This window comes from Mesoplodon densirostris, chromosome 9 (assembly GCF_025265405.1).
Source record: "Mesoplodon densirostris isolate mMesDen1 chromosome 9, mMesDen1 primary haplotype, whole genome shotgun sequence".
In the NCBI taxonomy this organism is placed as follows: domain Eukaryota; kingdom Metazoa; phylum Chordata; class Mammalia; order Artiodactyla; family Ziphiidae; genus Mesoplodon; species Mesoplodon densirostris.
The window spans coordinates 71,930,730-71,954,827 of record NC_082669.1 but is presented as its reverse complement, the minus strand read 5'-3'; the positions used below and the strand labels follow the sequence as shown (position 1 = coordinate 71,954,827).

The 24,098-nt window shown below is 39.9% G+C and overlaps 1 long non-coding RNA gene across 1 annotated transcript; it reads right to left on the bottom strand.

The window, feature by feature from the left end:
* Nucleotides 1–4,450: 4,450 nt before the first annotated feature.
* Nucleotides 4,451–15,863, bottom strand: LOC132496358 (uncharacterized). Its single transcript, XR_009533396.1, has 3 exons — nt 15,793–15,863; nt 6,417–6,522; nt 4,451–4,547 (listed from the first exon to the last, which is right to left on the bottom strand). It is a non-coding gene; the product is annotated as an uncharacterized LOC132496358 (long non-coding RNA).
* Nucleotides 15,864–24,098: the final 8,235 nt, after the last annotated feature.

Below are 24,098 nucleotides of genomic sequence, written 5' to 3'. Positions count from 1 at the left end.
ATTTTATCATGGCAGAAATCAAGGCTCAGAGAAGTCAAGTAATTTACAAAAGTTGCACAGTTAATAAGCAACGAAGGGACTTCCCTGGCGGTCGGTCCAGTGGTTAAGACTCCGTACTTCCAACGCAGGAGGCGCGGGTTTGATCCCTGGTCGGGGAACTAAGATCCCACATGCCATGGGGTGCAGTCAAAAACTTAAAAAAAAAAAAAAAAAAGCAATAAAGCCAAGCCTTTGGTCTACTTTACTATGTTGCCTTATAAAATTACTATGTTCTATTTTATATACAGGATACAGAAAATTGTCATCCAGCTTAATGTTATCACATTTACAGGTCATTACTATATTCCTCCAGCAAACAAACTACCACCTTTATTTATTTTTTAAAGTTTAGTTATTTTTATTTATTTATTTTTGGCTGCGTTGGGTCTTCATTGCCGTGCCCGAGCTTTCTCTAGTTGCGGTGAGTGGGGGCTTCTCTTGTTGCGGAGCATGGGCTCCCAGCACACGGGCTTCAGTAGTTGTGGCGCATGGGATTAGTTGCTCCGCGGCATGTGGGATCTTCCCGGACCAGGGCTCGAACCCGTGTCCCCTGTATTGGCAGGAGGATTCTTAACCACTGCGCCACCAGGGAAACCCCAAGCTACCACCTTTAAATCTAAATCAATCTATGTATCTATCCATCCATCCATCCACCCATCCATCCATCTAACCATATTTTATAGCCACTAATCAAAAATATTTGCCAGAACATTTTTGAACTTACAAGTGATTTTGATAAGTAGAGGAAAATTCCAGAATTTCGGGTTCTCATTAACAATGATTGCAGGGTGGTGGGTGAGTACCAGGAGAGCCACTCTTGTTTACTGTTTATTGTAGGGTAGGGCAGTACTGGTATTTGGAATATTGATAAAGCAGTGTCTGGGTCTATAACTTCAGTTATCAAAAGAAAGAGGCTTTGATGGATTATGCCCACTGATTACCATCTCTGTGAGAAGCACACACATATGTATTGTTTCCTGTGAAAATGAGGACTTTGTACAGATAGGCTGGTACAGTGGGATGAAAAGTACTTCAAGAGAATCTCTGAAGCAGCAGGACACTTGATCATCCCATCCCCTGAAATGTTATCATTTCTCTTCAGGTAGCAATAAGATCCATTTGAATGTGCTACCACCTATCTACAAGTGTGATTTCAGGGAATTCAGCATGTCTCCCCAATCCTTCCTAGCTCCTGCCTCTGATATCAACGTCATTCCTCTAAACTGCCTGCTCTTTGTTCGAAAGCAGTAGGTCCCAAAAGCAAAATGCTTTCATCTGTCATCAGACATGTACTACTTGATGTGAATGGAGGTGAAGATCATGAGGACAGTAGGCCCCTTCTCGGGGATTGGGGAAGAAACAGGTAACATTGGGGATGCTGGGGACACAAAGACAAATTTGCCAATTTTACTATGTTGCCTAGGACATAATCTGGGAATAATGAGAACCCTGTCAGTCACGAGTCACTGGGAATTTATTTTAACCACTAGTGAGTGGAGTGAGGATGGAAATAGTCAGCTGCCTGATGCCTCATGTGAGCAGAGTCCTTTACTGTCAAATGATCTTCCTAACTATCACCCCTGGGTAAGCCTGGCAAGCCTTTGCCCCAGTCCCTGTAGATACCACAGAGAGGCAGAAAGAGTATAGACTTTGCATTCAGAATAGACTTAGGTTCAAATACAACTCATCCATTTACTGGTCATCTGACCTTGGGCAAGTCAACCTGTCTCACAGGGCTGTCGTGAGGATGAAATGAGATTTTGTAAGTAAAGAGCTTTGCACAGTGCCTGCTACACAAAAGGGACTGAATGAATATACAATCAATCCTTTCTGGGTCCCTGCTGAGAATTCTACCAGGACCAAAGCCCAGCCTTGAACCTAAGCCCAGTCAGCTCCGAGTCCTGACCACTTGTCCAAATCCTGCTGAATTTTTCTCTAGGCTTGCACTCTGTTTTCTTATCCTTTTCAGCATCAGGATGAAGCTGCAAACACGTATCCTGCCTGCTTTACACCCACCAACTACACTCCATAGATGGCAGTGCCAGCTTCAGTAAGACTAGAGTCTGCTCTGGTTCCCGTCAGACTTGGTGAGTTAGACCAGGGGTCCCCAACCCTTTTGGAACCACCCAGACCTAAACTTCTCTGTGTGTAGAGCCTGGGGATATGCATTCTTTAAAAAGCTCCTCTTCCCTCATTGCAAGGGCCATCTCACTAACCATCACCCATTCTTGCTTCAATGCAGAAGTTCCCAGCATGATGTGTAGCCAAGACTGGAGTATCTACCTTGCAGATAGTGGGTGCTTAATAAATGTTTATGGAGCAAATAAAAGTTTTCTGTTGGGTGTTATTTTTTTCCTTACAAAGATATTTAGCCATGGAATTTAAAAATAATGTTAAAATAATGGCACATACTAGATGTTCGATGAAGATTGGTTACTGAATGATTAAAACCTGTTTTCTTTTGGGATAGCAACTATTTGGAAGAATGCCTGTGAGTACAGAAGTTCCATGGAAGTAAATGAAATGACAGCATATGGAACAGTTTTATGAAGCGTGAAGGAATATTTGAAATAATAATGATGTTATACCATTCAAATCTTAATGTTAGTACATTCTAATTTGTTCTGGAAAAAATGGAACTGGGATAAGCAATTTCTGATAGGTTACAATGTATGTCAGCAGGAAGGGGAAAAGCAAGAAAGGGGTCTCATTGCTATACAAGCACAATAAAAGGGCTTATGTCCTTTTTTGCCTTAAAAAAAAAACTTGTTAGTATGGAAAATTTCAAACATATTTAAAGTAGGGAGAAGAGTATAGTAAATCATCATATCCATCACACAGCTTCAACAATTATCAACACTGTCTATATTGGACTAACCTATGTGATGCAAAATAGGGCTTCTGAGTTTAAAGGTGGTTTGAAAAGAATGTGTAAATAAATGCTTTAGGACTAGGTCAACATTCTTTGGGAAGATTTAGAGATAAAGTGTACTCCCAGAGCCCATTTGCATATATTTTTCAACATCTGGCTGACAATTCCTCTTTGAGTTGGATGATTACAACATCCCAAACTCTGCACAATCTCCTGATGAGTGTATAATAATAGAGTACTTGTCTCTAAAAAAACAACTTATTTTTAGAACTTTAGAAAATTGTGGCTGTGTCCCCATCTGGGCTACAAAGGACCAGTGAGCCCAGTTTACTGTGGTTCCTGCATTTGTGACTACAGATATCCCACCACCAAGCTAGTATTATGACAACCCAGAGTGAGACAGGCTGCAGGTCTGGGTTCATCGACTGTAGAAAGAGTCTCTGAGTGTGAGTTTATACTCTAAGCCAAAACATTAGGGAGCGATTAGTAGTTTCATGCTGAATATGAGTAATTTCCTGGGAATCACTATTATTTACTTGGTTCAACCATTCCTTTAAGTATATGGTGATGTGACAAGGTTTAGCTTTTCTACTGTTTTTTCTTCCAAGTTTGTATTTTCCATTTTTAGTATGAGGTCATCAGGTGCTAAGTTATACTCTTTGACAGTGGGAAGCAAAATCTTAATCTTTTTTTTTTTTTTTTTTTTTTTTTTTTTTTTTTTTTTTTTGCGGTATGCGGGCCTCTCACTGTTGTGGCCTCCCCCGTTGCGGAGCACAGGCTCCGGACGCGCAGGCTCCGGATGCGCAGGCTCAGCGGCCATGGCTCACGGGCCCAGCCGCTCCGCGGCATATGGGATCCTCCCAGACCGGGGCACGAACCCGTATCCCCTGCATCGGCAGGCGGACTCTCAACCACTTGCGCCACCAGGGAGGCCCAAAATCTTAATCTTAATGAAACCATTGCTTGGGAGGAATTCACCACATCATGTTTATTGCATATAGTTTCACATTAAACCCACGGCTCAATACGTATTTATTGAGTGAACAAGGGTGCGTGTCTTCCTTCCAAGTATTTTTCTAGCTGCTCATGTGTTTTAATATCACATTAATGTGTTTTTAGTCATATAAAAAAATCTCACCTATAGCCAGTGTATTTTCCTTTGGGATTCAAATTCCATGTTGATAATCTTTCTCTCTGACCTATCAGTTCCTTTACCTTGAGCTCTGTGGCTCCATCTCATTCTGCCTCAGATCTCCCTTAGTGTCGCCACACCTTAGTTTTCACCATCATCCATAACATCTCCACATTTGAGACGCTCAAACTTGAAAAGTTTCCTCTGACCACTATCTATCCGTCTATCTCTCCTATTACCTCACTTTTTTCTGACTCATCCTTCACATTTTCAGGCCCATACCCTTTGCTCTTTCTCCATTTGCCAGGCTTCCTGGCCTCTCAGGATGTCCCAAGCCACCTACCTGAGGAATCTCAGGGACAGTTCTTCCCACTGTGCTCGCCGGACCTGCAACCTAATGACTCATCTCACTCATCTTGGGTCACAACTGTCGTGTCAATCTCCAGACCTGGTTAAGCCAACCATCTGTTTCTTCTTGTTCCTTTACTAGGCAGCTGAACAATTCTGGAGAAAATAGACATAACCAGGTTGATTGGATGCTCTAAAATGTATTTTTCCAATATGTCTGGGAATTCAATAACCCTGGGAATTCCTTTTCTTACCTCTCATCAATTCACCCTTATAATACACATAGCTGTCGTTCCAATTTTCTGTACTCCCTTTCAATTTCTACGTCTACCTCCACCCTCTTTTGCTACCTACATTATGGGAAGCTGGAGAACACCTGATATGAATACTACATAAATTTCATTCTGTTCAAATTACCACCCATTCCTTTTTGTCTTCCCTCCAGTCTCTGAAGACTTTTCCTGATTTCCTTCTAAGGCCAGTGTTTCCATTTCTCCTTTTCTCTCCTCCCTCCCTGGGTCCTTCTTGACTTTGATCCCCTTCCATTTTCTCCAGTTCATCTACTCCCCTTCCATTTTCTGTGCATCCCCCAACCCCCCTTGATTTCTACAAACCTTTCTTTCCTGGCCTAATACTCTCCCTTGATTCTAATTTCTGTTCATGCTATTTCTGTCAGTCATCTTCCTCTTCATCTACCTTGGTTTCTTCTCCCTCTTGATCCTCAGCACCATCAGCCTATGGAAAGTCTTAAAGCCAAAACCTCTTCATGGACCTTCTGCTCAAATTCTGTTTTCAGCAGAATTTGACAACATTGACCACCCTCTTCTTACTAGAACTCTCATCTCCACTGGAGCCCACATTACATTCTTTTGGTCCTCCTGCCTCACGGACTGCTTCTGTTTAGTTTTCTCCCAAGATTCCTAACCTGCCTCACACCTTCCCTGCCTTAAAACAAGCCCTTTAATCTGAAGATTCAGTGTTCAGTCCTCTCTATCTTAAGTCTTGACAGTCCCTTGGTAATCTCATCCTATTTTACAGCTTGATCTATCTAGCTATCCTCTTTATAAGACTGACTCCCAGCTCTGTACCTTTAGCCCTTATCTGTCTTCCCTTATTTACACCCTGTTCCTAACTATATGAGCATCCCACACTGATGTATTACAGACACCTTTAAGTCTGATCTAAATTAAACTCATCACTTTTCACTCCTGGGTTTTTTTTTTGTTTGTTTGTTTGTTTGTTTTTGCGGTAGGCAGGCCTCTCCCGTTTCGGAGCACAGGCTCCGGATGCGCAGGCTCAGCAGCCATGGCTCACAGGCCCAGCCGCTCCGCGGCATGTGGGATCTTCCAGGACCAGGGCACGAACCCATGTCCCCTGCATCAGCAGGCAGACCCTCAACCACTGCGCCACCAGGGAAGCCCCACTCCTGGGTTTTTGATCTTGGCTAATCAACCCAATGGGATCTCTTTCTACCATTATCTTTCAAATCCCAATGGGATCTCTTTCCACCATTATCTTTCAAATCAGTCTCCTCTGCTTACTACCTTTCTTCAGAAACTCATTAATTCTTGCCTGGACCATTGCATAGCCTCCTAAATGGTCTCCTTGCTTTCAGTTTGCTTTTCCTCCATTTAGTGGAATAATAGCAAATCAACTTTGCTATTTACATGTTAAGTGCTTTTGAATTAAACAACAAAAACAACAATAACCCTTTCCCTTTCTTTGGCTCATTTAATTGTCTTTCCCCAGTAATACCTTAAATGTTGGCTTTTCTGAACACTACTGCTAGTCATCTTCCAAAGGTGTGTCACTTTGAGCTCAAAGACTTTCCTTTCCTACCCATTGCCTTCTACAGTCAAAGCCCTCCATGATTTGGTCTAAATCCACCACTCTAGCCTTACCTCCCACTAAATTCTTGCACCCTGGCGTGTGACAAGTCCAAACAAGCCCTATGCTCAGTTGCTTTTTTAAAACTATTTCCTCTGTCACTCGCCCTTCCTTCCAGATCACCTTTTGCAAGTTTACCTGGTCTTCAAAGCCTAATTCATATCATTCTCCTCCAAAATGCTCTTTCCGCATCACCAAAGTCAAAACAACAGCCTCTCCGCATTATTAAGTACTTGGTTGATATCTGGAACACAGAATTTAGCACAATTAGTTTGGCATCCAATTGCTTGTTTCTCTTCTCCATTAGCCCATACACTTAGAATTCTGAGAGGGACAGACTAATTCATTTCTGTATCCAACCTAATGAATATAAAGTGCTCCCATAGTGAGTGCTTTATTGTTTATTGAATTCTTGAATTCTATAGAAAGAGTTGCCTTAAGTAAATTTATAGAATTAAGAATAAAATTTAGCTTATTTGGGGGAGCAAGATTTTTATGTTTTTTTCCTCAATGATTTGGTCTTTATTGTAATATAAATTTTCCATTCATAATAGAACTTCCATAGTTGGAAATATTCAATGGATAAAAATTCATGATATTCATAGCAAAACAAGTCATTGACTAGTGTAACAAATAATAACATGTTAAAAGGACGGCACAGTGTAGGTGTGCAATATCAGGGGATATATACAAAGGAATATATGCAAATATCAGGGGAGTTTCTGATTATAATGAAGAGAGATAATGTATGTAAAATGCTTACTCACTCTCTGGTATAGACTAAGCCCTCGATAAATGTTACCTAATACTATTAAACAGCAAGTAAAGTGGCTGGAAAAAAATAACTTCCTTTTCCCCATGTAGTCTACATAGTTTTGTGTGATAGCTGATAGTAACTTTGAACTGCATTTGGCTTTAAGTCGGTCAGATATGTCTTTTTATGATAATTTCAAGAGCAAGTAACAAAGAATAAGGCATGTGAGGAGATAGCATGATGTAATTAACCATGTGCACTATTGATGAGGACTTGGCTTCCCTCTGTACCACTTGATATTCAGTGAAATAAATAATGGTGATAATTGTCACATTCCTAACAAAGACATCTGCTAAGCCAGGCTACTCAAGCAAAGCTGTTTGCTACTGACAGCTTGCTTCAAACATGAATGTTGCCATTAAGAAAAAATAGAGTTTTTGTATTTATCACTTTGCCTAATATGTTGTATTGGTAATGCTTCATCTGGGAACCAAAAGAAATATAGATGATAATTAAATTCAACATTCAAAATTGTGTATTTGCTTATGCGATTATTAGAAGCTCTTTAATTTTTGTTGTTGTTGTTTTAACGTATATGCAATATATCTACATGATAAAAAGAAAAATCCAATGGTTAAGAGTGGTATCAACTGAAGGGTAAAAGTCTCTATTCTCGCTACCCTCCCTCCCTCCTCTCTAGAGATTACCTTTTAAATCACACACTATGTAAAAACTGCACTAAATAATAATAAACATCAACCAATTCTGCTTTATTTTAATATGACCTTGAATTTCAGAAAATCTCAATGTTGCATGATACCCAAAGACAAATCGTTCCATCTTTTGATTTTTCTCCATTTCTCAATTAATATTATCATAATAAAAATCTCCACTGCAAAATGATATTCCAAGGGAACCAAAAAAATGAAAGCTTTACTCTCTATTCCCTCATCTGATGACTGATCACTAAGAAGTATCTGAAGCAGTAGCACCCTTAGACCAGGATGAGAAATGTCCCTGACCCTGGTCCCCAAACTTTTGAGGACCCTACCCTTGCCTTCCTTTGGCCTTATCCCTGGCCATGGAGTGAGATGTCTGTGTTGCTAAGGGGAATTGCCTACTCAGAGCCTGTGTGTCCTCTATCAGACCACTTGTGGGGTAACCTGGACAGAGGAATTCCAAGGTCACCTGGTCCAAGCAACTTCCATGGCTTCTTTCCCACTTTTACCCTCCCAAGGATGGATAAGTCACAGGCCAGAGGGTGGGTGGGGTTCAGCTCTCCTCCTCCTTCCTGTTATTATCTGCTATGGAACTCTGAAGAGTCTGAGAAATCTAAATTCAAACCTAATCTTTTAGGTTGTTATGAAGATGTCAAGATAGGAGGATTTAAATATTTAACAATTTGCTAGCTTGATTTATCACTTTAAAGTATTTAGATATAGTGGCTGTTAACCCCAATGTGTACTTTTGACCTCGACCCCCTCAAATGTTAGGAGGCGGGCCTCATTTGAAGATAATGTCATTGTGAAACTCATATAATTAAAAGCCTTTCCATTTGAATTGTTTCTAAAAGTTCTTTGAAATAAAGGTAAAATGAATCTTACTCTTCCAATCACTAGCGTTTTTTTTCTAAATGAGAAACTTCCAATTTCAAATTATTCTGTCCCTCTATCTACCGTTAAAATACTCAGTGAAAGAATATCTTCCTAGAGGTAGAACAGAACTTGATTCTGTTAATATTTTTCGAAAATAATAAACTTTCATTATCTTGCTCTTCATTTCAAAGTTTTTTATGAATCTGCCATTCTTCCCTCTCTCCTCTTTTTTTTTCCTACCCATGAATTGTCTTTCTTTCAATCAATGATAAGAGTTTTTCAAAACAGAAAATTTTATTTGAGCCTACCCTCACTTTACAGAAAAAGAAACTGAGGATTTTATGGAGGGGTAACATGATTTTTTAGTTAAAGTGGTTTAGGTGTTTTGGTTCGCATAAGTTTGGCAGGCCCAAATCAGTTTGATTTTTATTTTATACTTATTTTTAAAATGACTTTATAGAGGTGCAGAGGGTAGAAAGATTCATCACTTGGGGAAGGGAGTTCTCAGCAATAATCACATTTTACCCAGGAGTCCATCTCACTGCTCATTCACAGAGGGTCCTATAGGCAGGAGTTAACGAAATTAGTTAACTAGGTATTCCATTCACATAGTTAGCGTGTGTATGTGTGTGTGTGTGTGTGTATTCTTCTTTCCACCCTGCTCTCCATCCACCCTATTTTTCCTACTCTAGCCCTGACAGATGACCACTGTTATTAGGTATTGTGTGTGCACACATGGTTTCTTTAGACAAATACAAGTGCTTATACAACTGCTCTTTTCACTTTACAACCTTGCAGATCTTTCCTTATCAGTTCAGAAAGAGCTTCCTTTTTCTTTCTTTTTTTTTTTTTTTTTTTTTTAGCGGTACGTGGGCCTCTCACTGTTGTGGCCTCTCCCGTTGCGGAGCACAGGCTCCGGACACACAGGCTCAGTGGCCATGGCTCACGGGCCCAGCCGCTCCGCGGCATGTGGGATCTTCCCGGACCGGGGCACGAACCCGCGTCCCCTGCATCGGCAGGCGGACTCTCAACCACTGCGCCACCAGGGAAGCCCCCTTTTTCTTTCTTGAATGTTGCATAGAATTATCCCATCACATGGCTATCTTATAATTTATTTTTGTTAATAACTTTCATTTCTTAAGAACAGTTTTATATTTACAAAAATATTGTGAATATAATACAGAGAATTCCCATATACCTGTTTCCCCCTATTATAACATTTTATTTTAGCATGGTACACTTGTTACAATTATTGAGCTAGTATTGATACATTAATATTAACTAAAGTCTGTACTTTGTTCAGATTTCCTTAGTTTTACCACTTCTGTTCCAGGAAATCATATTACATTCACTCATCATGTCTCCTTAGGTTCCTCTTGGTCGTGAGAGTTTCTTAGGCTTTCCTTGGTTTTGTTGACCTTGACAGCTTTGAGGAATACCAGTCAGGTATTTTGTAAAATGTCCCTCAATTGAGATCTATATAATTTAGTTTTGTACAAATATGTTTTGTACAAAGCATCTTTTGATGAATGCTTGATTTTTCCCCCAGTTGTCTGCTATTACTAACAATGCTGAAATGAGTAACAGTGCACATCAGCTACTTTACACATTGCTGGTATAAAGCATAAACTTCCAGAATAGGCATTGGCAAGCTAAAGATAAATGCATTTGTAATTCTGCACTATTGCCAAATTACCTTCCATAGGGGCTATGTCACTTTATACTATATGTATAAGAGTACCTGTTTTCTGACAGCTATGCCAACAGAGCGTGTTGTAAAACATTTGGGTTTTTGCCTGTCTGATAGGAGAAAATTGGTATCTAAGTGTGTTTTTAAAGTTCTAGTAACGTTTATAATGAATGAAGAATTTTATATATATTATGGTTTATTATAATAGATTCTTCTCTTCCATTATATTTCTTTTTAAAAAAAAATATTTTATTTATTTATTTGGTTGCTCCAGGTCTTAGTTGCAGCAGGCAGACTCCTTAGTTGTGGCATGCAAACTCTTAGTTGCAGCATGCATGTGGGATCTAGTTCTCTGACCAGGGATCGAACCCTGGGCCCCCTGCACTGGGAGTGTGGAGTCTTATACACTGCGCCACCAGGGAAGTCCCTCCATTATATTCCTTACGTGTTTTCTGTGTGTATGAAAGCTATTGATTTCTGTATAATAATTTCATAAGGTAGAGGTAATTTTAGCTCAGTATCTCAGGGATGCTTGCCATGTGCCCCCATGTTAGGTCTTGTACTCATATGTTGAATCTTGTTCTCAAATGCAATAGTTGTTAACAGGTTGATTTCTATCTAGACATAATTATATACTCAAAAGAAACTGCTATTAACCATCTCAAGAGATGTCCAAGGAAGGTTACATTTCTGGCTTCTAGTAATAATATTGTTCTGAGACTTCCCTGGTGATCCAGTGGGTAGGACTCTGCGCTCCCAATGCAGGGGGCCCAGGTTCCAGTCCTGGTCAGGGAACTAGATCCCACATGCATGCCGCAACTAAGAAGTCCACATGCTGCAACTAAAGATCCCACATGCCACACTAAAAAGATCCCGCGTGCTGCAATGAAGACACGGTGCAGCCAAAAATAAATAAATTAATAAATATATTTTTTAAAATTAGCTTTCTTTAAAAAAAAAAAGAATGTTGCTCTGTAGTGTGTTTCCTTTGCCATCGTGTACCGTGTTAACCTAACATCAGCTAGGACCGGCCCTCATCCTTTCTGTGGAGAGCAGAGATCATCACCCAGGTACAGAGAAGTGACCTCAGCATTGACCTCACTTTATAAGCAAGCCACAAAAATACAGCAGTAACGTCTACAATGGAGGCATCCTTCCATGTTTTAGCAAATATTCTGCAAAGGAAGAGTGATATATTATAATTGCTCGAGGAAGCAAATTAATTTGAGAGCTTCTGAAGGAAAGGATTGCTATTTACTTTTCATCTTCATGGAGAACCCTCATGTGTGTTTGGGAAGATTTTATAAAGGATCTGAATAAAAATAAGCTTTTCAGACACAGGTGAGGACAAAATCATGGCTTCAAGGATGGCAGAAAATCACACACTTCTTTTCTCCCCCTCTAATTTCTGTTAATTTTCTTAATTTAATAATTCAAAAGTTTGTTGTGGGCCTACCATTTTGTTAGATACTGGTAAGAGCTCTGGAGATATAAATATGCTATTACACACTCCCTGATGCCCTACATAATTATAATTTAAGTGAAGGACACAGAATTGGAGAAAAATAATGATGAATTTATATTTTAAGTGCTATTAAAGAGGTATGCACTAAGGAGTGTTACAAGAAGTAAAAATAATTCTATAGGGGTTAGAGAGAGAAATGAGAGGTAACCAAGAGGAGGGAGAAGATTACAGAAGAGAAGAGATGACATCTAAGGCATGAGGATGATCAAGACAGACTGAGCTGTCTAATCTCACATGAGCCCTCACTCGATTGGTCCCTTTAGAATAGAGCCACCTTCCACAAAGAATGGTCCCTTACCTTGGGCATTTGTGTGCTGATTTTAGGTGGCAAACTGATACAACTTTAAATAAAATCTATTTACTCAGAAAATTATTCTCTTTGTCATTCTAATTGAAACCTTCTGATTAAATCAAGGAGGAGAAATTCTGTTTGTAACTGGTATCCTTTTTTTATATCTTCTAACACTTGCATTACTTCTTTTTCTCCTTGCATTACTTTTATTTTTTAAATTATTATTTTTATTTATTTATTTTTGGCTGCGTTGGGTCTTCGTTGCCTCGTGTGGGCTTTCTCTAGTTGCAGTGACTGGGGACTACTCTTCGTTGAGGTGCACAGGCTTCTCAACGTGGTGGCTTCTTTTTGTTGCGGAGCTCAGGCTCTAGGTGCACGGGCTCAGTAGTTGTGCCTCGCGGGCGCTAGAGCGCAGGCTCAGTAGTTGTGGCACACAGGCTTAGCTGCTCTGCAGCATGTGGGATCTTCCTGGACCAGGGCTCAAACCTGTGTCCCCTGCATTGTCAGGCGGATTCTTAACCACTGTGCCACCAAGGAAGTCTCTCATCATATTTATTTTGAAGATTACTTTCTATTCTGGAAAATGATTCTGGCTTTCCATTTACAGTTATGATATAAAGTTTTTAATTCATTCATTCAATTAATGTTTATTGAGTACTACCTTCAACGTGCCAGGCAGTATTCAATGAACTTGTGGTACGTCAGTAGAGAGAACAAAAATTCCTATCCGGAGGACCTTATAATATAGTTTAATTGCTGTTTTTTAAGTTTAAAATAAACTGGCTCAACTTTAAAGAAGCTAGTAAGTAAAGAATGATATAGATGATCGCAGTATTGGGTACAGGAGGGAGGCAGTCTAGAGGACAAGTTAACACAGACTGAGTCAAACTGCCTAAAGTTGAATCCTGGTTTGGTTATCTGTTAGTTCTGTGATGTTGAGTCACTTACTTCATTGTGCCTCAATTTCCTCCCCTGTAAAACAGTGCGAGAAATCAGTAAATGTTTGGTAGACTGGTAAAAATCCTGAAATTTGTATTCAGATGACTGAGTTCGGAGAAACATTGGAATAGATCATTTAAACAATTACTTAAACAATGCAAGATCAGGGTTTATGTTTTGTTATTTTGAAATAATTTGACTTATAGAAAAGTTACATAGAACAGGAGAGTTCCTGTGTACACTTGATGTTCCTTCCCCTAACATTTAACAATTTACATGACCCACAGTATAATGATCAAAACTAAGAAATTAACATTGCTATAATACCTAATAATAGAGAATAACAATAATTAACCTACAGACTTTCTTTGGGTTACCCTGTTTTCCCTGTCATCCTTTTCCATGATCCTAATCCAGGATCTCACATGTAGTTGTCAGCTCTGCTTAGTCTCCAACAATGTGAACCACTCCTCAGTCTCTCCTTGTCTTTCATGACTTTGACACTTTTGAAGAATATTAGTTAGGTTTTCAATAGAATTTGCTATTTTCTCATGATTAAATTGAGTTTTATGCATTTTTTATCAGAATTCACGGAAGTGATGTGTCCTTCTTAGGACATCATAATCCAGGAGTTCATGATATTGGTATCTTACACCAGTGATGTTAACTCCCATCACTTGGTTAAGGTGCTATTTGCCAGGTTTCTCCACTATTTTTACCTTTATAATTAATAACTATTTGGGGGAGACACTTTGAGATTATGAAAATATCCTGTTTCTATTCCACTGATTTTAGTATCCACTGATGGATCTTGCCTGCAACAAATATTACTGTGGTGTTCTGTGTTCAGTCTTCTATTTTCCTCATTTCTTCCACATTTATTAATTGGAATTTTTATGTAAGATAGACTGTCTCTTCACTCCCATTTATTTTAAAATTTATTAATATCAATAAGATTCATGGATATTTATTTTATTCTATGGATTATAATCCAATCCTATTGTTATTTATTTCTTGCTCAAATTGTTTCATCTTTGGTCACTGAAAGTCCTTTCTAGTTGGCCCCTATGTCTTTTTGATATGCTGCCATTTTTTTTTTTTTGCGGTATGCAGGCCTCTCACTGTTGTGGCCTCTCCCGTTGCAGAGCACAGGCTCCGGACGCGCAGGCTCAGCAGCCATGGCTCACGGGCCTAGCCGCTCTGTGGCATGTGGGATCTTCCCGGACTGGGGCACGAACCCGTGTCTCCAGCATCGGCAGGCGGACTCTCAACCACTGTGCCACCAGGGAAGCCCCTGCCATTGGTTTTTGAGTACTTTCTTGCTTTTCTTGGCATCACAAGATGCTCCAGAATCACCTTTTATTTTCCCTGCCCCACCCCCGGAGTTAACAACTTCTCCAAAAAAAAGAACTTAAATCAAATCAAATCAAATCTTACAGTATAAATACTATACATAGAAAAAAATTAAAAACATAAACAATTAATTTTCATTAAAAACTTTAATTTTTTTAAATTAAAAAATAAGACAAGGTGGCATCATTTTTTTTTTTCCTCCGGTACGTGGGCCTCTCACTGCCGCGGCCTCTCCCATTGTGGAGCACAGGCTCCGGAGGCACAGGCCCAGCAGCCATGGCCCACGGGCCCAGCCGCTCTGCGGCATGCGGGATCCTCCCGGACCGGGTCATGAACCCGCGTCCCCCGCATCAGCAGGCGGACTCTCAACCACTGCACCACCAGGGAAGCCCAAGGTGGCATCATTTTTTTAAAAATATTTATTTATTTATTTATGGCTGCATTGTTGCTGCGCTAGGGCTTTCTCTAGTTGTGATGAGCAGGGGCTACTCTTTGTTGCAGTGCATGGGCGGTGTGCGGGCTTCTCATGGCTGTGACTTCTCTTGTTGTGCAGCACAGGCTCTAGGTGCACGGGCTTCAGTAGTTGTGGCACACACGCTCAGTAGCTGTGGCTCGCAGGCTTAGTTGCTGCATGGCATGTGGGATCTTCCCGGACCGGGGATCTAACCTGTGTCCCCTGCATTGGTAGGCAGATTCTTAACCACTGCACCACCAGGGAAGCCCCATGGCATCATTTTTTGTCCCTTAGAATTTGGCTGCTACTTGAATTACAGTTTTCCTCTCAGGCGTAGGTTAAGAGTATTCATCAGATGAGCACAATATTATACCATGGAGCAGTGGAGGGGTATTATATTCAGGGTGAATAATACTAAAATTCACAGCATAAAGATTAAGAGCATACACTCTAGAGTCAGATTGGCTGTGCTCAAATTCTAACTCAACTCCTTACTAGTCATATGACATTAGGCACGTTACTTAACTTCTGTGTGTCTTAGTTTCTTCATGTGTAAAAATGAGGTTAATAATGGTACTTAAAGTGTTTAGAAGAGTTCTTGGCACATAATAAGCATAAAATTTTACCACCAATTTACAGTGCTCTTTACATCTTACAAAGGACTTTCAATTATATTAGCTTATTTTTATCACCAATAGCACTAAGTGTATTCCTATTTCACACTTACAGATAAAGAAGCTGAGGCTTAGAAAGGTTAAGTGATTTTGCAGGATCATCAGCTTGAAAGCGATAAAAACAAGACTCAAACTTCAGTCATCCAGCTGCAAACTCTAAGTAGGAATGTAAGCACCAACTGTGGAAAGTAGAACATTAAAAAAACTAACAGGACAAAATTCTGTATTAACAAATTACCTGAGCTCGTAGTGCTAAAGTCAGACTTCAGTGAGGTCTTTTCCTGAGTTTATCTGGATTTCTTTTCTTTCTTTCTTTCTCTCTTTAAAAAAAAAAAAAAAGAAGAAATATATATATATATATTTATTTATTTAGACTGCATCGGGTCTTAGTTGTGTGGGATCTTCGTTGTGGCATGTGGGATCTTTAGTTGCAGCATGCAGGATCTTTTTTTTTAGTTGCAGCATGTGGACTTTAGTTGTGGCATGCATGTGAGATCTAGTTCCCTGACCAGGGATCGAACCTGGGCCCCTTACATTGGGAGCACAGAGTCTTACCCACTGAACCACCAAGAAAGTCCTTATCTGGATTTCTTAACCTGGTCTATGACATCAGCTTTAAAAAAAATTTTTAATCCTGATATATTTATGCAAATTTGTGTATATGTGTATTTTTTTTTCTGGGAAAAGTTTTCATATGTTTCATCAAATTCTCTAAGGAAGTTGTAAACCCCAAAAGGTTAAGAACTTTGCCTGGACCGCCTGAATTTTCTGACAACCTACTTAACGTGGAGTGGTTATTACATATTTGGATGTTTACTTGATGTCATATTGGGGCAACTCACATCTTAATGGGAAGATAGCTAAAATTTTTTCTTATCTCTTTTTACACTTTTTATCATGGTAATTTTCAAACATTCACAGAAGTGAAATTTCTATATACCCATCACTCAGCTTCAAAAATGTTTAACATAGGGCTTCCCTGGTGGCACAGTGGTTGAGAGTCCGCCTGCCGATGCAGGAGATGCGGGTTTGTGCCCCGGTCTGGGAAGATCCCACATGCCGCGGAGCGACTAGGCCCGTGAGCCATGGCCACTGAGCCTGCGCGTCCGGAGCCTGTGCTCCGCAACGGGAGAGCCTGCGTACCACACACACACACACACACACACACACACACACACACACACACACACAAAATGTTTAACATGGAGTCAATCTTGTTTTACTAATAATCCTCAAACACACACATTCCCCTCTTGATTATTTTATTTTTTTTTTTTCTTTTTGCGGTATGCGGGCCTCCCACCGTTGTGGCCTCTCCCGTTGCGGAGCACAGGCTCCGGATGCGCAGGCCCAGCGGCCATGGCTCACGGGCCCAGCCGCTCTGCGGCATATGGGATCCTCCCAGACCGGGGCACGAACCCGTATCCCCTGCACCGGCAGGCGGACTCTCAACCACTGCGCCACCAGGGAGGCCCTCTTGATTATTTTAACAAAACCCCCCTTCATTTCATTTCATCTGAAAATATTCTAGGTTGTCATATAACTAAATCTCAATATAATCTCAGTATACCATAGAGAACCAATTATAAAGTCTATTATTTATTCAATTATTTATTCACTCAACAGAATTTTATGAAGTACCTAATATTGTACATTGCAAGGTACTAGAGAAGAAAGGTATCACATCACATGTTACTTTTTGAAGTTCTAAGATTTGGGCCTTTAGATGCCCTCGAAAAATAGCTCAAGGCCAAAATAGCTCAAGGCCAATTCATCCTGGATTTCTAACCGACTCTCTGCAACCCCTCCTCCCTATCAATCCATTTGTAAGTTCAATCAGCTGCATTTCCAAAATGTATACCAAATTTCTCCACGTCTATTCATCTCAGTTGCTTTATCTTAGCCCTAGCCACCACTGGCTTTCTGCTGCACTCTGAAGAGTCTTCTAACTGGTTTTCACGTTTCTGCTCTTGTCTCTCTATATTCCATTACCTGCTCAGGGAGATATGAACAGAAGCATTGAAGACAACATAAATATCCATCAACCAAAGAATGGATAAATTACGGTATTTTAATATAAAAGAATACTGAACAGTTGTTTAAAATAAATGAATCAGAACTCTATACGAATGAATAAATCTCAAAAAAATACAACAGAGGGGAAAAAGAGCAAGTTGCAGAATAGGTACAGTATGGTACCATTCATATAAAGCTTAAAAACATGCAATATCAATTATACCTTAATTAAAAAAAGCAAGGCAGTGTTATACATATTGTTTATGGATATGTATGCGTGTGTGTGAGTGTCAGTGTGTGTGTGTGTGTGTGTGTGTGTGTGTGGTAAAAGCACAAAAACATGAATGAATATTATAAACACAAAATTCAGAATAGGAGTTACCTTTAAAGAGGGAGGGAAGGGACTTCCCTGGTGGTCCAGTGGTAAAAAATCCACCTTACAATGCAGGGGACGCAGGTTTGATCCCTGGTCAGGGAACTAAGATCCCACAGGCTGCAGGGCAACTAAGCCCGTGTGCCTCAACTACTGAGCTGGTGTGCCTCAACTAGAGCCTGCGTGCCGCAAACTACAGAGCCGACGCACTCAGGAGCCTGCACACCACAACTAGAAAAGAGAAAAAACCCACATGCCACAACTAGGGAGAAGCCCACACGTGGTAAAGAAAGATCCGCATGCTTCAACGAAGATCCTGCATGCCACAACTAGGACCCCACGCAGCCAAAAATAAATAAAATGAATAAATAAATAATAAATAAATCTTTTTAAAAAAAAGAGGGAGGGGAATAGGACTGAGAAGGGTACCATGGGGATTTCACTGAATCTAATTTCTTGCAGTATCCATATGCTTGTTATCCATACGTTTTTGGATACCTGAAATATTTTATAATTTAAAAAACACAAAAATTAAATCAAGGTCACATAAAATTCTCCAATGACTTTTCATTATTCCTTAAAAGAAATCCAAGCCTCTTACCAAGGTACAGCAACAGGTCCTATATGATCTGGCTCCTTATTGACTCCCCAACCTTCTCTCTTCCCCGCTCCCCATCAATCACCATGTTTTGGCCTCACTGAATTTGTTTCTATTCCTTGAGGAAGTCAAGTTTGTTCTGACCTCAGGACCTTTGGCACTAGCTCTTATCTCTACCCTTAGAACATTCTCCTGTATGTTCACCCATTTGGCTTCTCATCATTTAGCTCTCAGCTCAAGCAAGCCTTTGTGACCATCCTATTTAAAATGGTCCCCACCTACTCTGTTTTTCTCTACACAACATCCTTTCATTCCCTTAACAGCACTCATTACCCTTCAAGGTCTCCTGTTTATGTATTTACTGAATGATTTCTACTGGAATGTAAGCTCCTTGTCTGTCTTTCCTACTGCTATAGCCCTGGCCATTACAACAGTGCCTCATGCATAGGAAGCACTTGATAAATTTTTGTTGAATGAGCAAATTATTCTTATACTGAATAACCAGAAAAATCTCCTAACCTTCTGTTTGTAAAGGAATAGAGCCTAGAAACTAAAGTACTTTTTTGGGGAGGTTTCTTTTCCAGCTGTTAAAGGTTTTCTTTACTATGATTTGCATCAAAGGGTAATAAATCAAAATTTGTATTTTGATGATAGGCACTGGTATCAGCTCCTTTTCATTGTCTCTAATGTGGACTATAAAATTGGGTGATGTAATAAGTCAATCTGTACTTTGATGTACTGTCATGTATCTATTGCTAAGCCTTGTTGCTTTATCTTACACATTCTCTACAATGCTAATCTGGAAACATATGTTTAAACCATCAGTTCCTTCCTAGAATGTAAGAGTAAACTCAAGGGCATTTTGTCACGTTTCTATTTGTCATAAGTAGAATTAGGAATAATTATTGACATTGTAAAATGTTCTTAAAACATGCGAGCCTTAGTGAATTCAACTTTGGTCTTGAGTGTCCCCTGATTAGCACTGACTTCTCTAAGGAGAGGCTCTGCCCTTCGGAGCTTGCACTGAGATAACACAGTCTTAGTATGGGCAGCTCACTTAATTAATTTTCCTCTGGAAGTTACTTCAAATTTTCATTTTTAATAAAGGTATTTTTATAAAGGTATTTTTTTTCGCTTTTGAATATATGCTGCATTGACTTCATCACTTAATTCAACAGCAATTCAAAAAATCTTCCAAGGTTGATAGGTTTAATCTTTGGATTAAAGATAAACATATATGCTTTTCTTCTTTCTGGCTAGGTCTAGCTTTCCAGCTAAGAAACAGAGCATATGTCTTACATTAGAGAATCTTATCAGGCTCAGAAGATGTACTCCCATTTCCTGTTCATACCACGCTTACATGCTGTGGAGCTAAATTATAATCATAGCTGCTATGCTATTTTTAAAATGCACTTACAATTTGAGCTCCTGGCTCCCTTTTGGAACCATGACCACACTGCCACTTTCTCCTCACAGGCGCTATTTTATAGTAGTTGTGTGGCTGAAATAAGAAATATCTTTATGCTAACATCCTTCTGGAAACCAATAAACCTTGCTACCTTGATGGGAAGTTTAGTTGGTGAATGAGATGTACAAAAAGTTTCTTTGAAAAGTGAATAAAGGGATTTGATGTCTAAGTTGCATTTATTTGTTTAACAGAGAGAGGTGGGGGGAAAGTTGATCTGACAAGCTAATGAAAAAACAACAACCCTGTTTTAGAATTATACAGCAACCTCGATGTATCCTTTAAACCAAGTAAAAGCAGAGATTTGGCATTTATCTGTTACCTATTTAATCTGGAAAAAAAAGTACCTTGCAAAGTGGAGTTTGCTTATTTATTGTTGGTGGGAGTTGGTATTGGCCAGTGTTTTTTGGCTTTCTTGAAATATCTGACTTGCTGCTTACAACTAATTAGCTAGATAATTCTGTGCTGGGTAGGTTCAACCATAACCCATTATTGGTTTTCATATGTAAAAGTTTAGGGATAAATAATGTTTAGAAAAGTCCTCCTCCTGGTTTCATAATTCAATTTAGAGATAGAGTGCTCAAAGGGGAGAGAGAGGAGATTGAAGTTAGACCTAGGAAAGAGACTTGCATTTGTTTATTAATATTTTCATTTGACAGAAATTTTTATCACTTGGAGTATAAATGGGCACAGATAAAAGGATGGGTCAGCAAGCCATAGAATAAGTCTCTTTCAACTGTTTCCCTGGAGAAGAGTTCCTGAAGTAGTTCTTCATATGTTACAACTCTAACGTTCCTCTTCAGAGCCCTAATTTTGGCATCAAGACGTTGGATCATTTGGGTTCAAACATCTGTTGTTTCTGGATGGCTTTAAAATTCCATTGCAAGTTCAAAAATGCTCACATTGCAAAGCATGTCCTTATGAGAAGTATCTACTTGGTGTATGTTTGCCCTTCTCTCTCACGAATCTTCCAGGAACACTGCATTCGGGCCTACAATTTCTGCTCTGTTTCTCTACGTGTAGCAGTAACATGAAGTGTTTCTTTTATTCAGATCCCAGCTTCAAAGATTCAATTTTGGGCATGAGATGCCTTTCCTTGCTCAGTTTATCCTTTATGTGTTTGGAATGCACTGGAATGTATGTAAATACCAGGACTTACGTTTTTTTCACTCTTGTACTTGCCATTGCCTGACTGCTCCATACCAATTGCTGTTAGAACGTTGCAAGTTCTAGCAAGATCTTTTTGGAGAAAGATAATTGCAATCAGATAACCCTTAAAGGGCAAATGTAGTACAAACAAACTTCTTTTTCTGAGAAATATTTGCATTATAGTTTTCTTTTTACCATTCCATGAAGCATCTCAACTAAGAGATATGATTGCAAGTGGAAAATGAATTAAAAGAATAAATGTTCTCATATTGAAAAAATAGAGTTTTGGATGAACATATATTGAAGAAGGTCCAGTTCTTACGATTCTCTCACCAAGCTACTGAACTCCCTAGCTCTGTATTCTTCTAAAACTTTTGAGTATGTTTTAAAGTCACAATGGATAGACATTTATGAAAAGTATAATTTTGATGGGGGAGACCACTCCATTGCAATTTGACTGGGATTTAGAATCACTTAAACACTGTTGGAGTTTAGGCAACCCTTTAAAAATGAGTCTTGGCATTGATTTCCTACACTCAATCACGTATCTAAATAAAACAATTTGGGAGATATTTTCTTTTGTATACAAACTTTGTGTTTTCTCCCTCAACCTGATAATGTTCATAAATTAATACAGCGTGTACTATCCTAAGAACTACAGTGTATTAAGTAAACGATTTATAGCAAAACAAAATAAACCAAGGAAAGGTCTCAGCCTTCAAGGGCTCTCCAGTGTTAGTGGTTAATTCTAGAATTCTCAGCCTCTGTGCTCTTTCGATGGTAGCAGCCACCCCTCCAGTATTAAGGGTTGACTGCCCTGTGGGTCATTAACTCTAATCTTTCCTTGGCCCTTTGACTTCTTTATCTCCAGATGCACATAACAAGTTTTAAACCCACCCTGGCCATTGACTTTATGGACTTTCACCCCCTCAGTCTTAGCTCTGCTTTCCACAGAAGTAATTGTGATTTTTGGAAGGCTGCCCATCTCAGAGAATGCTCTGTGGTTTCCTCTTTTCTCCAAGTTCTTTTTTTTTTTTTTATTTTAAGAGCGTCACACACAAATTAAAGATTTTCTCTTTTAAAGAAAGGACAGAGAGGGTAATATTAGGTTGCATTCTGCCCTTTGTTGTTATACTTGTGAACATTTAAAAAATCTTTGCCACTGGATTCCAAGTTCCTTGCTGGGCTGTTTTCATCTCTGTCAAGGATGGCCTAGAGCTTGTCACTGAGAACAGAAGGGTTGAGACATGAAGCCCTGACATGAGGTGCACCTGTATTAGAGAGCTGGCTCTGCCAAGTACCAGTAAGAGACAATTGGGCTATTGTTTAGCCCCTGTAACACTTGGTTAAATAAGATAATGTATGTAAACCACTTAGCATGTGTTTTGTACACATTCATTACCGAAATGTTAGCTATTAGAAGCATGTATATATGTGTTAAAGCAAAGGAAGACGTGCCACTGCTGCTTGGATAATCTTTTGATCTTCACAATTTCTGGAGCATGCAGAGTGTCTCTACAGGAGAACCCAAGCAAATCTCTGATGCAAATTATTTATATTGATAGCATATGTTCATACAAACTAGTTGATAAACTCTAAGTGGCAGCCATTTCTAAACACTGCTTCTGAAGTTAAAAATTGCTGTTTTCAAGTCCCAGTGACAAAATGCATGGACAGCCCCAGCCCACGCAGAGTCTGTGAGTCTGGGATGTGCTCAGCAGCTGGGCAGTGACCTGAGGCAATGACCTAGTGGCTGGAGTCGCAGATTCCATGCTCAGCCTTTGAATCTGGGCTTGGCAAGGTTCTCTGGCAATGAAACTTCTCTAAATAGTGGACCCCTTGGAGAATGTGAAGAAAGCTATCCATAGATAAACATATGTGGTGAGAGAGAGAGAGAGAGAGAGAGAGAGAGAGAATAGAAACAGACAGATACATAAATAGAGAAAAAAAAAAGAGAAAGAAGAGAAGGAAGAGAGGATTCAAAAAGCTAGAGTACGAGTAAGAACCAGAGAGAGGCAATAAGATGCCAGGCTCTGGGTTCAAACAGACTTGGTTTTATTTATTTTTTAATTAATTAATTTTATTTATTTATTTTTGGCTGCATTGGGTCTTCGTTGTTGCGAGTGGGCTTTCTCTAGTTGTGGAGATCGGGGGTAACTCTTCGTTGCGGTGCGTGGGCTTCTCATTGCAGTGGCTTGTCCTATTGTGGAGCGCGGGTTCTAGGTGCGCGGGCTTCAGTAGTTGTGGCGCATGGGCTTAGTTGCTCCGCGGTATGTGGGATCTTCCCGGACCAGGGCTCAAACCCATGTCCCCTGCATTGACAGGCGGATTCTTAACCACTGCGCCCCCAGGGGAGCCCCCAAACTTGGTTTTAAATCCTCATTTTCAAGCTGTGTGATTCTGGACAAGTTACGTAACTTCTCTGAGTTTCTGTATTTATAAAAAGGAGCAAAGGGCTTCCCTGGTGGCGCAGTGGTTGAGAGTCCGCCTGCTGATGCAGGGAACACGAGTTCGTGCCCCGGTCCGGGAAGATCCCACATGCCGCGGAGTGGCTGGGCCTGTGAGCCATGGCTGCTGAGCCTGCGCGTCCGGAGACTGTGCTCCATCACGGGAGAGGCCACAACAGTGAGAGGCCCACGTACCGCAAAAAAAAAAAAAAAAAAAAAGGAGCAAAAAAGAACACCCACCTCATAAGGTTTTCGTGAGGATTAAATGAGATAATACATTTAAAAGCATGTAGCCCAGTGAATGGACTATTTTATAACTTTCTCACTTCATAACATATTGAAGACTTTTCCTCATATAGGGTATTTGTGTTTATTTGTTTACTTAGATATTTGTTTTATTAGAAAAGGGCACTGGGCTTCCCTGGTGGCGCAGTGGTTGAGAATCCGCCTGCCAATGCTGGGGACACGGGTTCGAGCCCTGGTGTGGGAACACCCC